The sequence below is a fragment of the Neopsephotus bourkii genome, unplaced genomic scaffold (assembly GCF_033783945.1).
Source record: "Neopsephotus bourkii isolate Nb327-2 ecotype Australia unplaced genomic scaffold, CSIRO-AGI_Nbou_v1 NB_1846, whole genome shotgun sequence".
In the NCBI taxonomy this organism is placed as follows: domain Eukaryota; kingdom Metazoa; phylum Chordata; class Aves; order Psittaciformes; family Psittacidae; genus Neopsephotus; species Neopsephotus bourkii.
In genome coordinates, this window is record NW_026902319.1 from 905,295 (window position 1) to 918,778 (window position 13,484).

The window sequence follows — 13,484 nt, forward strand, 5'->3', positions numbered from 1 at the left end:
CCTCAGAGCTGACCCATAAAATCAAGAGAAATGACTGACAGATGCAGTAAAAGTTTCTGACTAGCTTTTTGGGGAACAAGCCACTGATTTGTTTGGAAGCTGTTCCAGACTGTTCTGAGAGTTATGAAGAATAAACAGCCTTTTGCTCAGCTGCCAATATACCAGCCTGAAAGCTCAGCAAGGTGACTTCAGAGAGAAACAAGAAGTCTCTGTGTTTCTACCCGGTATATCTTGCACTAATAATTCCCCTCTTCTGATACAGAGGATCTCGGTGCCAGAGAACAACCATGAATTCACATGGGCAAAGGCTCACATATGCTGCTTTGATTTGAAATTCTTCCTCACTTTTATAGACTATCTTCAAAGGAAGCCAGAGCCCAGTGTCACATACAGGACCCCAGTAACCACATCATGGTCACATAGACAAGCCTGCAGACACACACCACTCAACAGCCCTAGATTTTGAAGTGCTGCATCCAGCACCTGATACATCACTGATTCAAGACCCAAGTCTCCAGAAATCTCTTATTGATGTAAATCTGCTGGGATAAGATGGTCCAAGGTGTCTCCAAATGTTAACCAGGATATTTTGGAAGATGAATTCTCTTACAATCCAAAGAGCGGAATCCTCCTACAAATCCAAAGCTTTTCTCGTTGGAAAGGAGATTAAAAGACAGAAGTATTGCCTATGTAAGTCTGTCCAGAAGTTTCTGGCACAGTTTCTGGCGTTTCACAGAACCAAGCACCAACCTTCAGAGCTGAGAGCCTATCCTCCTCCACAGCACTTTCAGGAGCTCTCTTGGAAATTCAACCATCAATTGTAAGGTCTCACTTCTGCACCCAGAATTTGGGATCACAAAAGCTCAGTTACCAAATAAAACACTATCTGTGAGCTAACATGAACAGCCTTTTAGCTGTGACAGAATACCAGAAACAGGGCAATTCTTGTCTTTATTCACACATCCTAGACTGGCTCCAGTGATTTGAAACACCTGCCTGCTTTTCTCTGTAATGCATACTATATCATTACCCCCTGAGAAGCCACTTTACACTTTGCTCTCCTGTTTCCTCGCTCCTACTTTGTTGTATAAAGTTATACAGAAAATAACACCTAAATGGCTCCACATCCTGCAGGGAGGTTGCTTAAAACATCACTCAGTTTTTCTGAATATACTCATGCTATTGCAAACAAACAAACAAACTCAGTCATTAGAGCTCAAACTTGGCAGGTCTTTCTGGCACAAACACTATGAATTAAGTAAAAAAATATTTATTTATTCAAATGCATGGGTTCACTTACCACCAAAACACTTTTGACAGTTGCAAAGATGACAGTAACCTGTGATACCTGCTCTTCATCTGTCTTGTTATTTCAGGAAACCCAAAAGGTACCTCCTGAAAAATCAGATCATTCTGTCCTAATTAGAAGCTTCTGAAGACAAACTTCAATTGGGACATACACTTCCCACAGATGAAATACTAATTCAGAAAGCAGGAAGTGCTACTCACCGCATCTTTCAGATGAGAAGTTGCAGACTTAAAACCACCTATTTAAAACCCAAGCTGAAAACTCTGTTCTTTAATAATGAAACAGAACAGTAGTGTTTGAGGTGTTAGAGATCCCCTAGTAATAAATAAAACCCTGCCTGCAGCAACACAGGTTTTGAGAAGCTTGGTCACAGTCACCCAGCCTTACAGAACAGGACGTTGCCCTCTTGATGCAAATGTGGAGGTAATAAAAACTTTTTCCTTACACAGCTGCTATTAAAGGAAGGCGTTATAACTGCATTAAGGGGATCACATTCCCTTTCCAGAGATGACACTGTCTCCTAGACCAGTGATGAAACCCAGACAGCGAGCAATCAGGTCAAGTATCACATATTCCCCGTGCTCATCTCTGTTGCTACAGTAATATTAACTGGGTTTATTTAGCTTTTCAGCAGCAAACTCTTGGCACTTGAAAATACCTCACAGCCAAGGTCATTCCAAATCATGCCAGTGCCACCAGTGGACAAGCAACACTGTATGGAGGGGAAATAAGCCCTACAGAGCCTGTTACTCCTATGGGATCGATTAATGCTGCTCATAATGCTAATCTGATTATTATTATGGACATCTAACATCCAAGATTTGCTAGGCAAGGCAGGGACTACCAGCAGCTGATACATAAATATGAGGACCATTATTAATAACTTCATTTCTAAAGGCAGTCAGTAAAAATGGTAAAAAATTAGTTTCTTTGTACACTTTTCTGCAAAAAATAGAACCAGCTTGTCTGTAGTACACTAAGAATTAGATGCTACCCTAGTTGTGCTTCTCAATTACTGATGCAACCTTTGCAGGGCAGATATCCAGTGATTCAAGATCAACAATCAGACATTATTTCTGCCCATATGCTACCAACGGCCAAAAAGCACTTTGTGACTTTCTGACAGCATGTGTGATTTAGGCAGCAAAAGTGCTGTGCCCTGAAAGCAACAACACTACCAGTTAAGCCATGTAAGTGTACAGCTTCTTAGAAAACACTTGAACTCTCAATTTTCACCTACTTACAGACCTGTCACTTCCCTTTAAGTCTCACAATGAATGTAGAGGTTCATCTCATGAGGACAATTTATCTTTTCCTTCTGTATAAATGCACAAGAAGCCAAAGCTAACATGTACTTTTATTTAATTAAATATAACCTACTAGCAACAAAACATAACCAGGACAGATCTCTTTCAAACAATCTGTGCTGCTTCTAGCAGTGTGCAGCACTGGCAATAAGAATTACTGCATCATCCCATGTAGCTTTCTGATGTGGCCCAATTCTGCTGTTGATTTACACTGATGGGCCTTGTGGTTGGTTGATCTATTTAATTTCAAGCTTTCAAAATGACACACAAAACATCTTTTACCTGCACTGAGCAGTATGTACACACATGACAGGCAAATCCTTCTTTTCTGCAGCTAATGTCCACAACACAAGCTTTTTAGGCAGTGAAGTGGCAAAACATACTGCAACCCAGAAGGTTTTGGTGGCACCTTGGTCTTTGTGCTTTTCTTGCCTCAGGCAGGCCATGTAAATCCTCATTTAAAAGTCTACGGCAGAAAGCACAGTGTGTACTTCTGCTGTGAACCAAACAATGTGTTACTCAATTCACTAGAACATTTCATCCGACAATGGGAACAGGGTAGAAGAATGCTCCATAACTGAAACAGAGGATCTGCAGATTCAATTTGTATGGAAGAGGCATGCAAGCTCAGCAGTGAACCAACCAAGTACCCTATCCTCTGCTTTTAGGAAGAGCTGACACAAAATGCTTCTTAAGGAAGCATTAAAAAACTCCATGATGGCAAACAGTGGAACAACCTATCTTTGGAGAAAGTTCTTTCTAAGCCTTTTAGTTGCTGTCTAATTGATGTCTTTAATGATGAAGGCTCACAGAAGAAACCTGCTTCCACACACTGCACATCCTGCTGGAAGGGCTTTGGATTCATTTAGTTTTACGGCGAATGCTGTGAAAACTTCTAGCAATACCCAACAGCTCCAGGGAAAGTTATTTTGACACATTTGTGCATACAGCATAGAAAAGCGCTTCCAGAACGACACTTGTAAGCAGAAAGAAAAGTGCAACACCAAATCCCTGGAAACTGTTCTTTTGCCTTTAAAAGATAAGGGCACCATCGTAACCGTGATTTACTTCCAACACAGTTAGGATGCCTTGAATACAGTGGCTTTCAACCTCATTTGCATTGCCTTGATACACTAACTGGCACTAATACTGCAATACTAATACCACAATAACTGCACATTGAAACAAGCCAAAGGTGTAGCTTAGATGTGCCTGTCTCTCAGCCTGCACCAAGCAATTGTGCATGTTCAAGCTGACACAGCTGCTATGTGAGATGTATCGATTCTGCATTGCTTGTGTCAGGAGGGAGGTATCAGGCTGACATCCCAATCTGGAAAACTTACAGGAAGCCAGCAACCTCTCAGTGTAGACCGTGGAGCTGTGCTAAAAGTAGGACTTGATGCATTAATCCCCTATAAGCCTTAGCTTTTACTGGCTTAGTGAAACTGAAAGAAAAGAACAAAACCTAAACTTCCTTTTTCTTTAAGGAAATAGTCTAGAAGGGACGCCTTTCTTCTGATCTCCACTGTGCTCATATAGCCCACTTGTGTAACATCTGAGGCCAGCTTCTGTCATTTAAACAGCATGACCCCTCATGGCCCCTCTTCCCTGCCTATGAGGCAAGTCTTAGCACTAGAGGTTTCCCTTTAAAGCACCTAAGCCATGTTTCACTGGAAGAGCCTTAGTACTTCACTGGGGCTTTAATCATGGAAAAAATCACCAGTGGTAGCTGAAAAGGAGAAAACCAAGTAAGTTCCTCTCTTAAATGTAATTAAACCTGTAATGTTCTATTTTTCACTAGAACAATTAACAAAGGTAGGACTTGAATTGTCATTTCAAACCCCTTCCTTGTTCTGATGCAAAAGCATTCTGGCTGCCTGACTGTTGTTTACTCTTTAACTTTTACTATGGCCCTGAAATATAATCAATGCTCACTTCTGAAACTCTACAATTTTAATTACCATTTCCAGACACCCTCTATCACACGTTTTATGTACAATCAATGCTGACCCCATAAAAGGAAAGCATTTCACATTTTGGAATACAAGAAGTTTGCTCTTCAAGAAGAAAACAATCAATTACTGATCATCTAACCACCTCTGTGTGCATATCTATCACTCTTTTGTTATTGCAGATTAGACATGATTATGTCCCAAAAAAGCAAAACTGCCATAAAATTCTGCTTCTGATATGTTTAGTGTAAGAATTATTTAGGTTCTTTCTTATGGTGATGGATGTTGTTTTTTTTAAAAGACTACCCAAAGCATTGTTCCTTATAAAGTAGCTGGGGGGGCTGGTGGTGGTGGTGGTGGTGGTGGTGAATAATTAAATCTTGAAACACCAAAATTTGATCAATATGGTTTGACACTGCTTCCTTCTAAATCATGCTTAATATGCTGAGGTCTGAATGCAGGCTGACACAGAAAGATAACATTGTGTGTGAGTTGTCACGAACTGAAAGAGAACTGTCCATATACATACTCTGATTTTAATGGTGCCATAAGCAGCTTCTCACTCCCAGATTTTGGGTTTGGGTGCTCCTTTTGCTTTGGTTAGGGGTGGGGGTCAACCTGTAAGCTTTTCAAAAACACATTAACAAGTGACAGCTACATCAGAGAATTAACTGGCTTTAAACAGGCAAGGACAATGCTTCCCTTATTAATGCACATAAATAACAGGTAGAAAAAACCCTGTGACAGATGTTTGGAGGAAAGATGTGCCACAGCATTCAAGTTTTCTACTATTGGTTCATAAGGGCTAGGTTGATTAAATATTAATGAAAATCCTACCTTAAATTTGCATTAAAAAACAGTAACATGGGTGCATAGGTGGGCATCCATGTGCTAAATTGATACATCAGGTATGTTGAGTTCAGCCAACCTTTTGCTGAAATCAATAGCATTTACATTGGCCACTTGGAAGGGATATTAGCTAATACGTGTATTTGGGGCTAGAGACCAGGATATAGCAAGAATAAGCTCAACTGCTATTTACTCCTCCAAAGGACTTAAAACTGTACAGGAATGACTTTCTGTAACCATATGTATGCATACCAGATGGGATGCTAAAGAACTCCAATCCTTTCTTTAAATGCAAACAAGAGATTTGGATAAATATCTTTTGTCTAAAACTTAGATACAGTATATAAGCTACTAAGTACTTTATCTAAACTAAAGAGTAGAAAGGATGTAGAAGTATATACATCCTATGGAACACTAAATTAAGCACAGAAATTGAACAACTCTTATTACTTAAAAAAATCAGGTCACAAAAGTCAGTGTATTCTTGGAAACAAGCTACAGCATAGAATAAGCTGATAGGCAATCCAGGGTTACAGAAGACAAGTGAACGAGCTCTGCTCATGCTAAAATCTTTTGACTTAGCTTGGTCAAACAAAAGACTTCTACAGTCAGCGAATCTTTAGGGATCCAAGTCACTTCCATCTTCACAACAAAAGCTATAAATACACTGACCGATATCCCCACAGCTAAATGGTTTAGGAATTTAGGAACTTCTGTCTGAGCGTCAATGCAGGCAAAAGTTATCTCCCTTCCCCTGCTGAAGTTAACTCAGCATGGCACCTTGAGCTTTTACTAAACTCATTTATTCGCTCACCTCAAAGAAAAACTGTCATTATATGCAGGTCAGAAGTAAAGTTGCAAAGCAAGAAGAAAAATAATGTCCTACATCCAAGCTGCTGGTGCTCCCAAGTACATTATGTTACTCAAACCAGGCCAGTCAGTGTGGCATCAGTGCAATGCAGTAAAGCAAGAACTCTTGTAACCAGCAGCCTTTCTTGCCTGTGCAGTAATATTCCACTCCTTACCTTCTTCTCTTGGTACAGCTTGCATATTAATCCCTGGAATCCTCCTTATTTAATAAACGCATTAAAGTCTATTGATTTTTAGCAACTATGAAAGGTCAAATGGAAACAAAGCAGGAACATTTTGTAATGCACAGGCCTGTAAAGGGAAAAATAAAAATCCAACAATCCTAATGAAAGCAAGCAGTTACTGCGCAGGCTGAGGAGAAACCTCAGCCAGTCAAGTTCATCTCTCGGTTGTATGGATGTAAATGGACAGAAATTCCACCTGAGCTAAAACTTCAAGCAACGTTCTCTGTAGCCTCATCCTGAATTTATGTTTGCATGCTCATGAGACAAATACGCCCCACATACCTGGGGTACTGCAAGTCAAAAAGCCACACTATAAGTAATGGGCAGGCAAATGAGAAGCAATCCTATGCTTCATTTTAAGTATCTGTGATTTGAAGTCTTTCCCAGAAGGTAATTTCCTGAATAGTCACATTTTCTTTCTCAAACTTTCCCCTCCCACCCAAACACATCCACAATGAAAAATGACGCTGTGATTAGAGGCATGCTTAATTACAGTTCAGCACGAAAAGTTTATGAACCAACATTTTATCCTAGCCTGTGTATTGTCTTATTTAGTTTTATATATTCATAAATATGCAAAGCCATTAAGATAATTATTAATTGCAGCAGAATACAATTAGATGGCTTTCAGCAATAGCAGTGTTTGAACCTATAATGTGTATTCACCGTTCTTCCAGCGCCTGTCTTCATTTATTTAGCTTTTGGAGGATCTCTATTATAATGATATAATGAATGTTCTACTTATATAGCATCGCTGCCTAAAGAAAGGACACTGATCTATTACTGAATTAAGCTCAGCCATGTAGTGAGTTGTGTCATATTAAAAAACCTTCATAAAACTGATTACCTGTACAGCCTCACTCCCTGTTCACAGTATTACTAAGTCACATACTCTTTTTGGACACAAAGTTATCATCTTTCCCTTCCCCCAGATAATTCATCTTTAATCTTTTCAGAGACTTTTTACACCACTGATACTTAATCTCCAAAGTAATATATTTTAAAATATGTTCTGGTTCAACCCTCCTACACACATATTTGGGTGATGTTGTGCCTGCAGCTGTGAAAGATCATTTATAAAACTATGGAGATTGCACACAATAAAACATTAAAAATCAAGTTAGCAGTTCTGCACTGACTTCACTAGCAGCCACTTATAGGGGGGTTTAAACATCTCAGTTTGGTAACGGGTGGCAGTCTTCATAATGGGCAGGATATTGTTACAGCTTGCAAGAACTGACATTAACTTTTAGCCTAACTGTTAGATTTTACCTCTAAAATGATCATTTGCTTTTGATTGCATGTTCTTACATCATTTACATCATGACCTTACTCCCATCCTGTGCTCCTCTCTACCATACGTACTGCAGGTGTCAGTGCCCGCTCTTCCCTTACAAGCCTATTACAAGATAACTACTTTGATAGCAGTAGAGGAAGCTGAAGGCACATGTGGATAATGATAAGCATTGGACTTCAAAACTTTACAGCATTAGGGACAGTGCTGCTCCCTGCATGTGAAACACAGCTTGTATCTTTTCCAGAAATTCTTCAGACTTTTTCAGCCTCATACATAGAGAATCCAGCAGGTCACCTACCACTGGTTTTACCTCTGTTCAAAACCAGAGATGCTCCTCAAATAGTACACAATACCACATCACATTATACTACAATGCCATCTATCCTTGACCCTATAATCCCCTCCAAGATGGGGGGACCCTGGCACTGGTGCTCAGAGCCCACTGCCAGCATAGGAGCCACCCACAGAGGTGCAATTTCAGGATCAAGGATTTAAGGAGGTGATTTGGGGAGTGCTGTACATGTACAGCAGGAGAGGGGGCTTGCAGCTGTTCCCATGTGGTAGTTCACTCTGGCCTGAGATGCAATTGTCTTTTTCCCTGGTGATCAGTCAAAATAGCAGTCACATATACCGATACAGACCCACAACCTTATCTAAGACCTGGTTGTATAACAGTATAAAAAAATCATCACATTGCAGTCCCCTTTTCTTTATTAATGCTCCTTGCATTATTAAAGATATTAACAAAGAGGAGAACAAAATTCATAGTTCTGCGTGCTTTTCATAAAGGATTATTTATTCGTCTGCCTCCCAGTGCTATAGAAAAGGAGGAGGTACAAGATGCTGTAAAGGCATCAATGCACCACTCTTATCTGTGGAATGCCAAGAGAGCTGCTGGGGCAGACACCAGTGGTGTCAAGCTGACCCCTTACTTAGATCTCTAATCACTGATTTACAGCATGCACACAGCAAGGGTGCAGCATCCACCATGCCATCCTGCCTCCCCGCAGCTGCCACAGTTCAAGGACAGCCCATGCACAGGACTCCCAATTTGATGACAGACACTATTTATTACCTGTAGATGTTCTGCTGTGCAAACCTCCTTCCACCAGTGCATTTCATAGATCCACCAGCACTCAGTCCCTACTTGCTCACAGCCATTACCATAGCAAACTGGATTTCATCCAGCCAAAATGCACAAGATGAATAAAAGCAGTGATTAGCAAACAGGAGACAAGCATATTAGCTGACAGCATCCTTACTGCAACAACTGTTTTTTGCTGCATAATACTGAGATACCAAATTTACTCCCCAATGTTATTTATAACTTCAAAATTAATACAGCAGTTAACTGCAAAACTGACAAGTACCTTTTACTAGTAGTCAAGAATTTAATAAGAAACATAAACTTAACACTAGGCTTCCAAAATACTTTGAGAAATAAGGATCTATTGCTAAAACTTTTCACTGGAATATGAAAATTTAACACATTAGGAAATAATTAAGCTGAAACCACATGCTTTAATCAAATCCTAGTGACATATTTTTTGCTGAATCAATTTGGAAAATCAGAAGGATTAAAGCTGAGCTCCATTAGTAAGATGGCAAGTGAATATAAACATAATTTCTGCAATTTATGCTGATTCAATTTTAAAAACCTACAAGATTAAAACTAAGAGCTACTTACAGGGTGGCAAGTGAATACAAACTTATTGCTCTTCAGATCACAGGGCTTTAATATGAAAATAATCGACGAGAAATCACATTAAAGCTGCTGTACACATTCATCAGGCTATTTGGTAAAGAAGCCAACAAAATTAAACCTCTCCCGATATGATAATATAAAACAAATGTAGTATTTTCCAGATCATACAAAAACTGCAGAGCAGTTAAAACTCAGACTAAACCTTGCACTGCAAATCAACAAAGTATTACTAACTCAGACTCAACTACAGAACAGAAGATGCTGTCCTGTACATGGGCTCTTCTGTATCTCGCCAGGTCTAGATGCTTCTGGGAAATTAGCCCAGCTGATTACGGTTATAAGAAATCTTTCCTTTGGCTCTTCAAACCACTGATGTCAGCTCCTTCCAGTTTTGAAAGAACACATGTTAGATTACAAATAAGAGCAGAAGCTGAAGGATGACAGCAGAGTAGGAATAAAGCAGAAATAAAGCTCCTATTACTCTAGTAGGAATCCACACAAATTTTTCACTGGCACAATTAAGTATCTCAGAAGATACAGACCAAGAGCAACCTGCGTATGTTTCTTTGCTGTCATCAGCAGAGGACTGGAAGAGGTCACTGAGCACCAAGTTCAGCTTCTCCCCCTGCTCACCAACCACAACCAACAGCACAGTAAATCCTAATCCAGACCCAAAACCCCACACTGCTTCCCTTCTGCCTTGCTGCAAAGGCCAAACATTACAGCTGTGGGAAGCCTCAACAGCCAGGTACAGCTCACCTCTGAAAGACACAACACCTAGCAGCTAATGTAATTTAAGAAACACCATCCTGACCTCTCTCAGCAAACAAAGGAAAGCAGCTCCTTCAGGCCCCAGCCCAGCAATCAGATCCCCAGTGGTGGGGCCCAAAGAGTACAGCAAAGCTCAAATGACCTTCCTAGGGCACAGGGACATGTCTGCTTGCTTCAGACTGCAAAATCAGTTTACAATGAGAGTGCATTCTGCAGTTTATAAAGTGTCTGATGCTTCCCTCGTGCCCTGCCCTCCAGCCTGAGACCAGGGAATTTATTTTTCTGTGATTCTAATAGCACTGAATTAAGACACAGGTTCTGCCTGGCAGCCTTGACTGACCTTTTTAAAGGCCTGAAATAGATTTAAACTCAAAGTCCCTGGCAAAGGAAGCCTGGCAGGCTTCTTTCATGCGGCCAAACAGGGTTCAATCCCAGCGACACTCCCCCAGAGACCAGATAGGATGAAAGGGCAAGTCTCTTAAAATATGGCTCTGACTTTGAAATGCAGATGACAGGGCTTCTGGACATACGGTATTTGACAGCTCTGTAACACAGCAGCTCTGGTCACCCCTTAAAAAATTAATCAAAGTTTCCATAAAGACATGCTTTTCCAAGTCTTGCCTTCGTAACTTTGCTGAAAGGGTTCCAGCGACCAGACCCTTTAGAGGGAGCAGATAGATTGAAGCAGACACGGCAACTCCTGCAGCCTGGAGCTACCAAAGTGAGCTTCCCCCTCCTTTTTTTATTTTTCATTTTAAAACTGTTTAATTAAATGGAATGCATCAAATTCAGCCGTGCAGCAAACAGCACTCAGAACATACAAATGACCGTAGAATAATTAGTCACAGGAAAGTCAGCTCCTCAGAAGAATAACACAATGGGGTTAATCAACTTTTTCAAAAGCCAGGATGAAGGAGGGTTGATAATTTCATGATTTCAATATTATTACCCAAGTTACACTTGAAAACCCTGCAAATACATTGCCCTACACAGCAGAGACAAGCAAAGACCAGTTTAGGTTTCACATCGCAGTACCGTGTCCATTGAATCCCCACATGGCACACATCCTCTGCTCCACTGCTGCAAAAGTGCATTTGTTTACCGAACATAAAATATTCAGGGGAACATAAGGCATTTAGGTGAATCACTACATTGTGCAGCCTTGTGCTAAATGCCTCCAGGGATTTCTCATCTTTTGACTCAGTTTAAACCACTGAGGAAGAGGCCAACAAAGTCTCAGTCAGTTGAAATGAGCACAGTGTCCTGAGCGTGATGCTCCTCTCCAAGCACAAACTTGAGTGGGGCAGTCACCATGGCAGGGGTCACTCCAAGCACCTTCCTCTCTACGACTTTGTAGCAATTAAACTCTGACATGTGGAGAACTAACACAGCTATTTCACAGACCAAGGCCTCCTGGAGCTGATCTGGAAAACTACTATACAATAAAGCAGGACATTTGTTGACCTCACACCTGACACTTGCTTTTATTGTGCAATCTTCCACTTTACTAACCCAAATCAAGACCTGTGGAAGCTTAATGTGAACCTGCAAGGAAACCACTTAAAAACCATCGCATGCCACTAACAGAACAAATTTAATTCCATTTCAGGAAGAGATGAAAAGGGGCAAATATAATGGGACCCTACTGTCTCGCACCAGCCTGTTGAAACATCCGGCTGTGTCAGGGAGAGAGGACTGTGCAGCTGCATGGGGTACTTATTGCCACTATAATACCTGAATAAAAACCCGTGACATGCAGCATCACACTGTTTCAGGTATCTTTTAATTTACTGTTTTCTTCAATCACCCTGAAATCAGACTGTCCCTTTAGAGCACAAACCTTAGTTCTTTTCTACCTTACAGCAATGTCACGTGCAGACGGTACACATGCATCCAGTACCTCATGTGCTTCCCATCATAATTAAGGTTATTAGCGCAGCCCTTACTCAAGGCTCAGGGCCACACTGTACCAAGTCCTGTACAAACAAGCAAAACAGCCCCTGTCCTGGGCAGCTCCTCATCGCAACTCCTCATCTCGTCATGTGTTCCTGTTCATATTTATCCTACTTCAAGGTAGCAAACAGTTCCTATTCCTGTATCTGTTGCAGCACTGAACATGATGACATTGATACTTAGCAGCTCCTCTAACTCGTTTTATCTAATGTGAGATTTCAAATCCACAAAATAGATCTAAGTTTTGAGCGAGTTTTGCTTTCAGAAAATTTTGAGTGAGTTTTGCTTTCAGAAAGTTTTGAAGCAAGTAGGATACATTATAAAAAATGGAAAGAAAAGGCCTAGAGGTGATGGACTGAAGGAAAAAAAACCCCACAATAAAGAGGCTATAAGAATGGAGAATCATATGACAAATATAATTGAAGCCAGTCTCTCAGAATGAGTAAAAACCATCCAGCACAAAAAAACGATGTAAGGGTAAAAATGAAGTGTGATAGTCCTGTCACCTTTGGGGCTTTGAGGGATGAGTAATGAGAAGTTCTGAATTAGAGATCATAGAAAACAGGGCTGGAAGGGACCTCACGAGGTCATCTAGTCCATCTGCATGCCCCAAGGCAAGAGCAGCTCTACAGATATCATTCCTGACACATGTTTTTCTAACCTATTCTTAAAAACCCACAATGATAAAGGTGCCACAACTCTCATATGCAATCTAATGCAGTATTTCAACCTGGAAAGTTTTTGTCACTAAAGTAAATCTCACTTGCTGCAATTGAAGCCCATTATTACTCATTTCATCCCCCATGGCTGAGAAGGGTGCTCCCTTTCTCTGCACAGCCAAACAATGCAGCAATGTCCTGAGAGACCCAATATTGGTGGTGTTTTAATTTTTTCCACCGTTGCTCCCATTATTCTATTCAATTTGTAACACTGATTTTTTGGAAGAGATACTGAAGGTAGCATCATGGATACAGGACATAAATTTTAACTGGCTTGTCCTGTCTACAAATGATTTATCTTGAAGAAGATTCTCTCTTCTCCCTAAAGATGAAGGGAGAATCACAATTTTTCCTCCCATGACCACAATGCTTGTATTTCTACAAGGATATTAAGGCTACTGTGTGCAACCATTCTCATCTCTCTGAAGGAGCTGTCCACCACAATTTCAAGTGGCAATCTCTAGATAGTAACAGGGAAGAAAAGCCAAGTACTTCAGTCAACTGAAAGACGCTAGCTTGATACAGACA

The 13,484-nt window shown here is 40.6% G+C and overlaps 1 protein-coding gene across 10 annotated transcripts in view; it reads right to left on the bottom strand.

Moving 5' to 3' along the window:
- SGCD (sarcoglycan delta) overlaps window positions 1-13,484 on the bottom strand; it is a 525,277-nt gene that overhangs the window by 267,493 nt on the left and 244,300 nt on the right. Inside the window, exon 2 of one of the 10 annotated variants that reach the window (XM_061343979.1) lies at window positions 8,884-8,981. The exons of 8 other annotated variants lie outside the window; for them this stretch is intronic. The gene's annotated coding sequence lies outside the window, so the exon portion shown is untranslated. Of the gene's footprint in view, window positions 1-750; window positions 889-8,883; window positions 8,982-13,484 lie in introns of those variants that run through there. One more of the 10 variants, XM_061343982.1, reaches the window with a different exon arrangement.